Genomic DNA, 12,268 nt, shown 5'->3' with positions numbered 1-12,268 from the left:
AAAATATTTTTTTAGTTACTTTGGAAAAAAAGTTACTTTTTTAGTTACCTTGGAAAAAAAAAAAATTTTTAGTTACTTTGGAAAAAAAAATATTTTTTTAGTTACTTTGGAAAAAAAAATATTTTTTTAGTTACTTTGGAAAAAAAAATATTTTTTTAGTTACTTTGGAAAAAAAAATATTTTTTTAGTTACTTTGGAAAAAAAGTTACTTTTTTAGTTACTTTGGAAAAAATTTACTTTTTTTAGTTACTTTGGAAAAAATTTACTTTTTTAGTTACTTTGGAAAAAAAAATATTTTTTTAGTTACTTTGGAAAAAAAAATAATTTTTTAGTTACTTTGGAAAAAAAATATTTTTTTAGTTACTTTGGAAAAAAAAATATTTTTTTAGTTACTTTGGAAAAAAAAATATTTTTTAGTTACTTTGGAAAAAAAAATATTTTTTTAGTTACTTTGGAAAAAAAAATATTTTTTTAGTTACTTTGGAAAAAAAAATATTTTTTTAGTTACTTTGGAAAAAAAAAGTATTTTTTTAGTTACTTTGGAAAAAAAAATATTTTTTTAGTTACTTTGGAAAAAAAAATATTTTTTTAGTTACTTTGGAAAAAAAAAGTATTTTTTTAGTTACTTTGGAAAAAAAAAGTATTTTTTTAGTTACTTTGGAAAAAAAAATATTTTTTTAGTTACTTTGGAAAAAAAAATATTTTTTTAGTTACTTTGGAAAAAAAAATATTTTTTTAGTTACTTTGGAAAAAAAAATATTTTTTTAGTTACTTTGGAAAAAAAAATATTTTTTTAGTTACTTTGGAAAAAAAAAGTATTTTTTTAGTTACTTTGGAAAAAAAAAGTATTTTTTTAGTTACTTTGGAAAAAAAAATATTTTTTTAGTTACTTTGGAAAAAAAAATATTTTTTAGTTACTTTGGAAAAAAAAATATTTTTTTAGTTACTTTGGAAAAAAATATATTTTTTTAGTTACTTTGGAAAAAAATATATTTTTTTAGTTACTTTGAAAAAAAAATATTTTTTTAGTTACTTTGGAAAAAAATATTTTTTTTTAGTTACTTTGGAAAAAAAAATATTTTTTTAGTTACTTTGGAAAAAAATATATTTTTTTAGTTACTTTGGAAAAAAATATATTTTTTTAGTTACTTTGGAAAAAAATATTTTTTTTTAGTTACTTTGGAAAAAAATATTTTTTTTTAGTTACTTTGGAAAAAAATATATTTTTTTAGTTACTTTGGAAAAAAAAATATTTTTTTAGTTACTTTGGAAAAAAAGTTACTTTTTTAGTTACCTTGGAAAAAAAAAAAATTTTTTAGTTACTTTGGAAAAAAAAATATTTTTTTAGTTACTTTGGAAAAAAAAATATTTTTTTAGTTACTTTGGAAAAAAAAATATTTTTTTAGTTACTTTGGAAAAAAAAATATTTTTTTAGTTACTTTGGAAAAAAAGTTACTTTTTTAGTTACTTTGGAAAAAATTTACTTTTTTTAGTTACTTTGGAAAAAATTTACTTTTTTAGTTACTTTGGAAAAAAAAATATTTTTTTAGTTACTTTGGAAAAAAAAATAATTTTTTAGTTACTTTGGAAAAAAAATATTTTTTTAGTTACTTTGGAAAAAAAAATATTTTTTTAGTTACTTTGGAAAAAAAAATATTTTTTAGTTACTTTGGAAAAAAAAATATTTTTTTAGTTACTTTGGAAAAAAAAATATTTTTTTAGTTACTTTGGAAAAAAAAATATTTTTTTAGTTACTTTGGAAAAAAAAATATTTTTTTAGTTACTTTGGAAAAAAAAATATTTTTTTAGTTACTTTGGAAAAAAAAAGTATTTTTTTAGTTACTTTGGAAAAAAAAAGTATTTTTTTAGTTACTTTGGAAAAAAAAATATTTTTTTAGTTACTTTGGAAAAAAAAATATTTTTTTAGTTACTTTGGAAAAAAAAATATTTTTTTAGTTACTTTGGAAAAAAAATATTTTTTTAGTTACTTTGGAAAAAAAAATATTTTTTTAGTTACTTTGGAAAAAAAAATATTTTTTTAGTTACTTTGGAAAAAAAAATATTTTTTTAGTTACTTTGGAAAAAAAAATATTTTTTTAGTTACTTTGGAAAAAAAAATATTTTTTTAGTTACTTTGGAAAAAAAAATATTTTTTTAGTTACTTTGGAAAAAAAAATATTTTTTTAGTTACTTTGGAAAAAAAAATATTTTTTTAGTTACTTTGGAAAAAAAAATATTTTTTTAGTTACTTTGGAAAAAAAAATATTTTTTTAGTTACTTTGGAAAAAAAAATATTTTTTTAGTTACTTTGGAAAAAAAAATATTTTTTTAGTTACTTTGGAAAAAAAAATATTTTTTTAGTTACTTTGGAAAAAAATTTACTTTTTTAGTTACTTTGGCAAAAAAATATTTTTTTAGTTACTTTGGAAAAAAAAATATTTTTTTAGTTACTGTGGAAAAAAAAATATTTTTTTAGTTACTTTGGAAAAAAAAATATTTTTTTAGTTACTTTGGAAAAAAAAATATTTTTTTAGTTACTTTGGAAAAAAAAATATTTTTTTAGTTACTTTGGAAAAAAAAATATTTTTTTTAGTTACTTTGGAAAAAATTTACTTTTTTAGTTACTTTGGAAAAAAAATATTTTTTTAGTTACTTTGGAAAAAAAAATATTTTTTTAGTTACTTTGGAAAAAAAAATATTTTTTTAGTTACTGTGGAAAAAAAAAAATTTTTTTAGTTACTTTGGAAAAAAAAATATTTTTTTAGTTACTTTGGAAAAAAAAATATTTTTTTAGTTACTTTGGAAAAAAAAATATTTTTTTAGTTACTTTGGAAAAAAAAATATTTTTTTTAATTACTTTGGAAAAAATTTACTTTTTTAGTTACTTTGGAAAAAAAAATATTTTTTTAGTTACTTTGGAAAAAAAAATATTTTTTTAGTTACTTTGGAAAAAAAAATATTTTTTTTAGTTACTTTGGAAAAAATTTACTTTTTTAGTTACTTTGGAAAAAAAAAAATTTTTTTAGTTACTTTGGAAAAAAATTTACTTTTTTAGTTACTTTGGAAAAAATTTTACTTTTTTAGTTACTTTGGAAAAAAATTTACTTTTTTAGTTACTTTGGAAAAAAAAATATTTTTTTAGTTACTTTGGAAAAAAAAATATTTTTTTAGTTACTTTGGAAAAAAAAATATTTTTTTAGTTACTTTGGGAAAAAAAATATTTTTTTAGTTACTTTGGAAAAAAAAATATTTTTTTAGTTACTTTGGAAAAAAAAATTTTTTTTTAGTTACTTTGGAAAAAAAATATTTTTTTAGTTACTTTGGAAAAAAAAATATTTTTTAGTTACTTTGGAAAAAAAAATATTTTTTTAGTTACTTTGGAAAAAAATATATTTTTTTAGTTACTTTGGAAAAAAATATATTTTTTTAGTTACTTTGAAAAAAAAATATTTTTTTAGTTACTTTGGAAAAAAATATATTTTTTTAGTTACTTTGGAAAAAAAAATATTTTTTTAGTTACTTTGGAAAAAAAAATATTTTTTTAGTTACTTTGGAAAAAAAAATATTTTTTTAGTTACTTTGGAAAAAAAAATATTTTTTTAGTTACTTTGGAAAAAAAAATATTTTTTTAGTTACTTTGGAAAAAAAAATATTTTTTTAGTTACTTTGGAAAAAAAAATATTTTTTTAGTTACTTTGGAAAAAAAAATATTTTTTTAGTTACTTTGGAAAAAAAAATATTTTTTTAGTTACTTTGGAAAAAAAAATATTTTTTTAGTTACTTTGGAAAAAAAAATATTTTTTTAGTTACTTTGGAAAAAAAAATATTTTTTTAGTTACTTTGGAAAAAAAGTTACTTTTTTAGTTACCTTGGAAAAAAAAATATTTTTTTAGTTACTTTGGAAAAAATTTACTTTTTTTAGTTACTTTGGAAAAAATTTACTTTTTTAGTTACTTTGGAAAAAAAAATATTTTTTTAGTTACTTTGGAAAAAAAATATTTTTTTAGTTACTTTGGAAAAAAAAATATTTTTTTAGTTACTTTGGAAAAAAAATATTTTTTTAGTTACTTTGGAAAAAAAAATATTTTTTTAGTTACTTTGGAAAAAAAAATATTTTTTTAGTTACTTTGGAAAAAAAAATATTTTTTTAGTTACTTTGGAAAAAAAAATATTTTTTTAGTTACTTTGGAAAAAAAAAATATTTTTTAGTTACTTTGGAAAAAAAAATATTTTTTTAGTTACTTTGGAAAAAAAAATATTTTTTTAGTTACTTTGGAAAAAAATATATTTTTTTAGTTACTTTGGAAAAAAAAATATTTTTTTAGTTACTTTGGAAAAAAATATATTTTTTTAGTTACTTTGGAAAAAAAAAAATTTTTTTAGTTACTTTGGAAAAAATTTTACTTTTTTAGTTACTTTGGAAAAAAATGTACTTTTTCCGTTACTTTGGAAAAAAATGTACTTTTTTAGTTACTTTGGAAAAATTTTTACTTTTTTAGTTACTTTGGAAAAAAAATTACTTTTTTAGTTACTTTGGAAAAAAATTTACTTTTTTAGTTACTTTGGAAAAAATTTTACTTTTTTAGTTACTTTGGAAAAAATTATATTTTTTTAGTTACTTTGGAAAAAAATATATTTTTTTAGTTACTTTGGAAAAAAAAATATTTTTTTAGTTACTTTGGAAAAAAAAATATTTTTTAGTTACTTTGGAAAAAAAAATATTTTTTTAGTTACTTTGGAAAAAAATATATTTTTTTAGTTACTTTGGAAAAAAATATATTTTTTTAGTTACTTTGAAAAAAAAATATTTTTTTAGTTACTTTGGAAAAAAATATATTTTTTTAGTTACTTTGGAAAAAAAAATATTTTTTTAGTTACTTTGGAAAAAAATATATTTTTTTAGTTACTTTGGAAAAAAATATATTTTTTTAGTTACTTTGGAAAAAAAAAATTTTTTTTAGTTACTTTGGAAAAAAAAAATTTTTTTTAGTTACTTTGGAAAAAAAGTTACTTTTTTTAGTTACTTTGGAAAAAAAGTTACTTTTTTAGTTACTTTGGAAAAAAAAATATTTTTTTAGTTACTTTGGAAAAAAAAATATTTTTTTAGTTACTTTGGAAAAAAAAATATTTTTTTAGTTACTTTGGAAAAAAAGTTACTTTTTTAGTTACCTTGGAAAAAAAAATATTTTTTTAGTTACTTTGGAAAAAATTTACTTTTTTTAGTTACTTTGGAAAAAATTTACTTTTTTAGTTACTTTGGAAAAAAAAATATTTTTTTAGTTACTTTGGAAAAAAAATATTTTTTTAGTTACTTTGGAAAAAAAAATATTTTTTTAGTTACTTTGGAAAAAAAATATTTTTTTAGTTACTTTGGAAAAAAAAATATTTTTTTAGTTACTTTGGAAAAAAAAATATTTTTTTAGTTACTTTGGAAAAAAAAATATTTTTTTAGTTACTTTGGAAAAAAAAAATATTTTTTTAGTTACTTTGGAAAAAAAAAATATTTTTTTAGTTACTTTGGAAAAAAAAATATTTTTTTAGTTACTTTGGAAAAAAAAATATTTTTTTAGTTACTTTGGAAAAAAAAATATTTTTTTAGTTACTTTGGAAAAAAATATATTTTTTTAGTTACTTTAGAAAAAAAAAATTTTTTTTAGTTACTTTGGAAAAAAATTTACTTTTTTAGTTACTTTGGAAAAAAATGTACTTTTTCCGTTACTTTGGAAAAAAATGTACTTTTTTAGTTACTTTGGAAATTTTTTTACTTTTTTAGTTACTTTGGAAAAAAAATTACTTTTTTAGTTACTTTGGAAAAAAATTTACTTTTTTAGTTACTTTGGAAAAAAATTTACTTTTTTAGTTACTTTGGAAAAAATTATATTTTTTTAGTTACTTTGGAAAAAAATATATTTTTTTAGTTACTTTGGAAAAAAAAAATATTTTTTTAGTTACTTTGGAAAAAAAAATATTTTTTTAGTTACTTTGGAAAAAAAAATATTTTTTTAGTTACTTTGGAAAAAAAAATATTTTTTTAGTTACTTTGGAAAAAAAAATATTTTTTTAGTTACTTTGGAAAAAAAAATATTTTTTTAGTTACTTTGGAAAAAAAAATATTTTTTTAGTTACTTTGGAAAAAAAAATATTTTTTTAGTTACTTTGGAAAAAAAAAATTTTTTTTAGTTACTTTGGAAAAAAAAAATTTTTTTTAGTTACTTTGGAAAAAAAATTTTTTTTAGTTACTTTGGAAAAAAAAATATTTTTTTAGTTACTTTGGAAAAAAAAATATTTTTTTAGTTACTTTGGAAAAAAAAATATTTTTTTAGTTACTTTGGAAAAAAAAATATTTTTTTAGTTACTTTGGAAAAAAAATTATTTTTTTAGTTACTTTGGAAAAAAATTTACTTTTTTAGTTACTTTGGAAAAAAAAATATTTTTTTAGTTACTTTGGAAAAAAAAATATTTTTTTAGTTACTTTGGAAAAAAAAATATTTTTTTAGTTACTTTGGAAAAAAATATATTTTTTTAGTTACTTTGGAAAAAAATATATTTTTTTAGTTACTTTGGAAAAAAAAATATTCTTTTAGTTACTTTGGAAAAAAATATATTTTTTTAGTTACTTTGGAAAAAAAAATATTCTTTTAGTTACTTTGGAATTTTTTTTACTTTTTTAGTTACTTTGGAAAATCTTTTACTTTTTTAGTTACTTTGGAAAAAAAAATATTTTTTTAGTTACTTTGGAAAAAAAAAATATTTTTTTAGTTACTTTGGAAAAAAATTTACTTTTTTAGTTACTTTGGAAAAAAAAATATTTTTTTAGTTACTTTGGAAAAAAAAATATTTTTTTAGTTACTTTGGAAAAAAAAATATTTTTTTAGTTACTTTGGAAAAAAAAATATTTTTTTAGTTACTTTGGAAAAAAAAATATTTTTTTAGTTACTTTGGAAAAAAAAATATTTTTTTAGTTACTTTGGAAAAAAAAATATTTTTTTAGTTACTTTGGAAAAAAAAATATTTTTTTAGTTACTTTGGAAAAAAATTTACTTTTTTAGTTACTTTGAAAAAAAAAATATTTTTTTAGTTACTTTGGAAAAAAAAATATTTTTTTAGTTACTTTGGAAAAAAAAATATTTTTTTAGTTACTTTGGAAAAAAAAATATTTTTTTAGTTACTTTGGAAAAAAAAATATTTTTTTAGTTACTTTGGAAAAAAAAATATTTTTTTAGTTACTTTGGAAAAAAATTTACTTTTTTAGTTACTTTGGAAAAAAAAATATTTTTTTAGTTACTTTGGAAAAAATTTTACTTTTTTAGTTACTTTGGAAAAAAAAATATTTTTTTAGTTACTTTGGAAAAAAAAATATTTTTTTAGTTACTTTGGAAAAAAAAATATTTTTTTAGTTACTTTGGAAAAAAAAATATTTTTTTAGTTACTTTGGAAAAAAAAATATTTTTTTAGTTACTTTGGAAAAAAAAATATTTTTTTAGTTACTTTGGAATTTTTTTTTTTTTTTTTAGTTACTTTGGAAAAAAAAAATATTTTTTTAGTTACTTTGGAAAAAAATTTATTTGTTTAGTTACTTTGGAAAAAAATTTACTTTTTTAGTTACTTTGGAAAAAAAAATATTTTTTTAGTTACTTTGGAAAAAAATTTACTTTTTTAGTTACTTTGGAAAAAAAAATATTTTTTTAGTTACTTTGGAAAAAAATATATTTTTTTAGTTACTTTGGAAAAAAATATATTTTTTTAGTTACTTTGGAAAAAAAAATATTCTTTTAGTTACTTTGGAAATTTTTTTACTTTTTTAGTTACTTTGGAAAATCTTTTACTTTTTTAGTTACTTTGGAAAAAAAAATATTTTTTTAGTTACTTTGGAAAAAAAAAATATTTTTTTAGTTACTTTGGAAAAAATTTTACTTTTTTAGTTACTTTGGAAAAAAAAATATTTTTTTAGTTACTTTGGAAAAAAAAATATTTTTTTAGTTACTTTGGAAAAAAAAATATTTTTTTAGTTACTTTGGAAAAAAAAATATTTTTTTAGTTACTTTGGAAAAAAAAATTTTTTTTTAGTTACTTTGGAAAAAAAAATATTTTTTTAGTTACTTTGGAAAAAAAAATATTTTTTTAGTTACTTTGGAAAAAAAAATATTTTTTTAGTTACTTTGGAAAAAAAAATATTTTTTTAGTTACTTTGGAAAAAAATTTACTTTTTTAGTTACTTTGGAAAAAAAAATATTTTTTTAGTTACTTTGGAAAAAAAAATATTTTTTTAGTTACTTTGGAAAAAAAAATATTTTTTTAGTTACTTTGGAAAAAAAAATATTTTTTTAGTTACTTTGGAAAAAAAAATATTTTTTTAGTTACTTTGGAAAAAAAAATATTTTTTTAGTTACTTTGGAAAAAAATTTACTTTTTTAGTTACTTTGGAAAAAAAAATATTTTTTTAGTTACTTTGGAAAAATTTTTACTTTTTTAGTTACTTTGGAAAAAAAAATATTTTTTTAGTTACTTTGGAAAAAAAAATATTTTTTTAGTTACTTTGGAAAAAAAAATATTTTTTTAGTTACTTTGGAAAAAAAAATATTTTTTTAGTTACTTTGGGAAAAAAAATTTTTTTTTAGTTACTTTGGAAAAAAAAATATTTTTTTAGTTACTTTGGAAAAAAAAATATTTTTTTAGTTACTTTGGAATTTTTTTTTTTTTTTTTAGTTACTTTGGAAAAAAAAAAAATTTTTTTAGTTACTTTGGAAAAAAAAATATTTTTTTAGTTACTTTGGAAAAAAATTTACTTTTTTAGTTACTTTGGAAAAAAAAATATTTTTTTAGTTACTTTGGAAAATTTTTTACTTTTTTAGTTACTTTGGAAAAAAAAATATTTTTTTAGTTACTTTGGAAAAAAAAATATTTTTTTAGTTACTTTGGAAAAAAAAATATTTTTTTAGTTACTTTGGAAAAAAAAATATTTTTTTAGTTACTTTGGAAAAAAAAATATTTTTTTAGTTACTTTGGAAAAAAAAATATTTTTTTAGTTACTTTGGAAAAAAAAATATTTTTTTAGTTACTTTGGAAAAAAAAATATTTTTTTAGTTACTTTGGAAAAAAAAATATTTTTTTAGTTACTTTGGAAAAAAAAATATTTTTTTAGTTACTTTGGAAAAAAATTTACTTTTTTAGTTACTTTGGAAAAAAAAATATTTTTTTAGTTACTTTGGAAAAAATTTTACTTTTTTAGTTACTTTGGAAAAAAAAATATTTTTTTAGTTACTTTGGAAAAAAAAATATTTTTTTAGTTACTTTGGAAAAAAAAATATTTTTTTAGTTACTTTGGAAAAAAAAATATTTTTTTAGTTACTTTGGAAAAAAAAATATTTTTTTAGTTACTTTGGAAAAAAAATTATTTTTTTAGTTACTTTGGAAAAAAAAATATTTTTTTAGTTACTTTGGAATTTTTTTTTTTTTTTTAGTTACTTTGGAAAAAAAAAATATTTTTTTAGTTACTTTGGAAAAAAATTTATTTGTTTAGTTACTTTGGAAAAAAATTTACTTTTTTAGTTACTTTGGAAAAAAAAATATTTTTTTAGTTACTTTGGAAAAAAATTTACTTTTTTAGTTACTTTGGAAAAAAAAATATTTTTTTAGTTACTTTGGAAAAAAAAATATTTTTTTAGTTACTTTGGAAAAAAATATATTTTTTTAGTTACTTTGGAAAAAAAAATATTCTTTTAGTTACTTTGGAAATTTTTTTACTTTTTTAGTTACTTTGGAAAATCTTTTACTTTTTTAGTTACTTTGGAAAAAAAAATATTTTTTTAGTTACTTTGGAAAAAAAAAATATTTTTTTAGTTACTTTGGAAAAAAATTTACTTTTTTAGTTACTTTGGAAAAAAAAATATTTTTTTAGTTACTTTGGAAAAAAAAATATTTTTTTAGTTACTTTGGAAAAAAAAATATTTTTTTAGTTACTTTGGAAAAAAAAATATTTTTTTAGTTACTTTGGAAAAAAAAATATTTTTTTAGTTACTTTGGAAAAAAAAATATTTTTTTAGTTACTTTGGAAAAAAAAATATTTTTTTAGTTACTTTGGAAAAAAAAATATTTTTTTAGTTACTTTGGAAAAAAAAATATTTTTTTAGTTACTTTGGAAAAAAATTTACTTTTTTAGTTACTTTGGAAAAAAAAATATTTTTTTAGTTACTTTGGAAAAAAAAATATTTTTTTAGTTACTTTGGAAAAAAAAATATTTTTTTAGTTACTTTGGAAAAAAAAATATTTTTTTAGTTACTTTGGAAAAAAAAATATTTTTTTAGTTACTTTGGAAAAAAAAATATTTTTTTAGTTACTTTGGAAAAAAATTTACTTTTTTAGTTACTTTGGAAAATTTTTTACTTTTTTAGTTACTTTGGAAAAAAAAATATTTTTTTAGTTACTTTGGAAAAAAAAATATTTTTTTAGTTACTTTGGAAAAAAAAATATTTTTTTAGTTACTTTGGAAAAAAAAATATTTTTTTAGTTACTTTGGAAAAAAAAATATTTTTTTAGTTACTTTGGAAAAAAAAATATTTTTTTAGTTACTTTGGAAAAAAAAATATTTTTTTAGTTACTTTGGAATTTTTTTTTTTTTTTTTAGTTACTTTGGAAAAAAAAAATATTTTTTTAGTTACTTTGGAAAAAATTTTATTTGTTTAGTTACTTTGGAAAAAAAAATATTTTTTTAGTTACTTTGGAAAAAAAAATATTTTTTTAGTTACTTTGGAAAAAAAAATATTTTTTTAGTTACTTTGGAATTTTTTTTTTTTTTTTTAGTTACTTTGGAAAAAAAAAATATTTTTTTAGTTACTTTGGAAAAAATTTTATTTGTTTAGTTACTTTGGAAAAAAATTTACTTTTTTAGTTACTTTGGAAAAAAAAATATTTTTTTAGTTACTTTGGAAAAAAATTTACTTTTTTAGTTACTTTGGAAAAAAAAATATTTTTTTAGTTACTTTGGAAAAAAAAATATTTTTTTAGTTACTTTGGAAAAAAAAATATTTTTTTAGTTACTTTGGAAAAAAAAATATTTTTTTAGTTACTTTGGAAAAAAAAATATTTTTTTAGTTACTTTGGAAAAAAAATTATTTTTTTAGTTACTTTGGAAAAAAAAATATTTTTTTAGTTACTTTGGAAAAAAAATTATTTTTTTAGTTACTTTGGAAAAAAAAATATTTTTTTAGTTACTTTGGAAAAAAAAATATTTTTTTAGTTACTTTGGAAAAAAAAATATTTTTTTAGTTACTTTGGAAAAAAAAATATTTTTTTAGTTACTTTGGAAAAAAAAATATTTTTTTAGTTACTTTGGAAAAAAAAATATTTTTTTAGTTACTTTGGAAAAAAAAATATTTTTTTAGTTACTTTGGAAAAAAAAATATTTTTTTAGTTACTTTGGAAAAAAAAATATTTTTTTAGTTACTTTGGAAAAAAAAATATTTTTTTAGTTACTTTGGAAAAAAAAAATATTTTTTTAGTTACTTTGGAAATTTTTTTTTTTTTTTAGTTACTTTGGAAAAAAAAAATATTTTTTTAGTTACTTTGGAAAAAATTTTTTTTTTTTAGTTACTTTGGAAAAAAATTTACTTTTTTAGTTACTTTGGAAAAAAATTTACTTTTTTAGTTACTTTGGAAAAAAATTTACTTTTTTAGTTACTTTGGAAAAAAATTTACTTTTTTAGTTACTTTGGAAAAAAAAATATTTTTTTAGTTACTTTGGAAAAAAAAATATTTTTTTAGTTACTTTGGAAAAAAAAATATTTTTTTAGTTACTTTGGAAAAAAAAATATTTTTTTAGTTACTTTGGAAAAAAAAATATTTTTTTAGTTACTTTGGAAAAAAAAATATTTTTTTAGTTACTTTGGAAAAAAAAATATTTTTTTAGTTACTTTGGAAAAAAAAATATTTTTTTAGTTACTTTGGAAAAAAAAATATTTTTTTAGTTACTTTGGAAAAAAAAATATTTTTTTAGTTACTTTGGAAAAAAAATTATTTTCTTAGTTACTTTGGAAAAAAAAATATTTTTTTAGTTACTTTGGAAAAAAAATTATTTTTTTAGTTACTTTGGAAAAAAAATTATTTTTTTAGTTACTTTGGAAAAAAAATTATTTTTTTAGTTACTTAGTGTCTAAATGATGGACTTACCTCCTCTGATGAGGGCGGGGACACCTCCTTTAGGAGACCCGCCAGGACACCTGCAAAATATGAAAAAAAATTACAAACCCCTCTTGAGAATTACAGGTATTAA

This window comes from Melanostigma gelatinosum, assembly GCF_949748355.1.
Source record: "Melanostigma gelatinosum genome assembly, chromosome: 22".
Taxonomy (NCBI): domain Eukaryota; kingdom Metazoa; phylum Chordata; class Actinopteri; order Perciformes; family Zoarcidae; genus Melanostigma; species Melanostigma gelatinosum.
Note: the sequence above shows the minus strand (reverse complement) of the source record.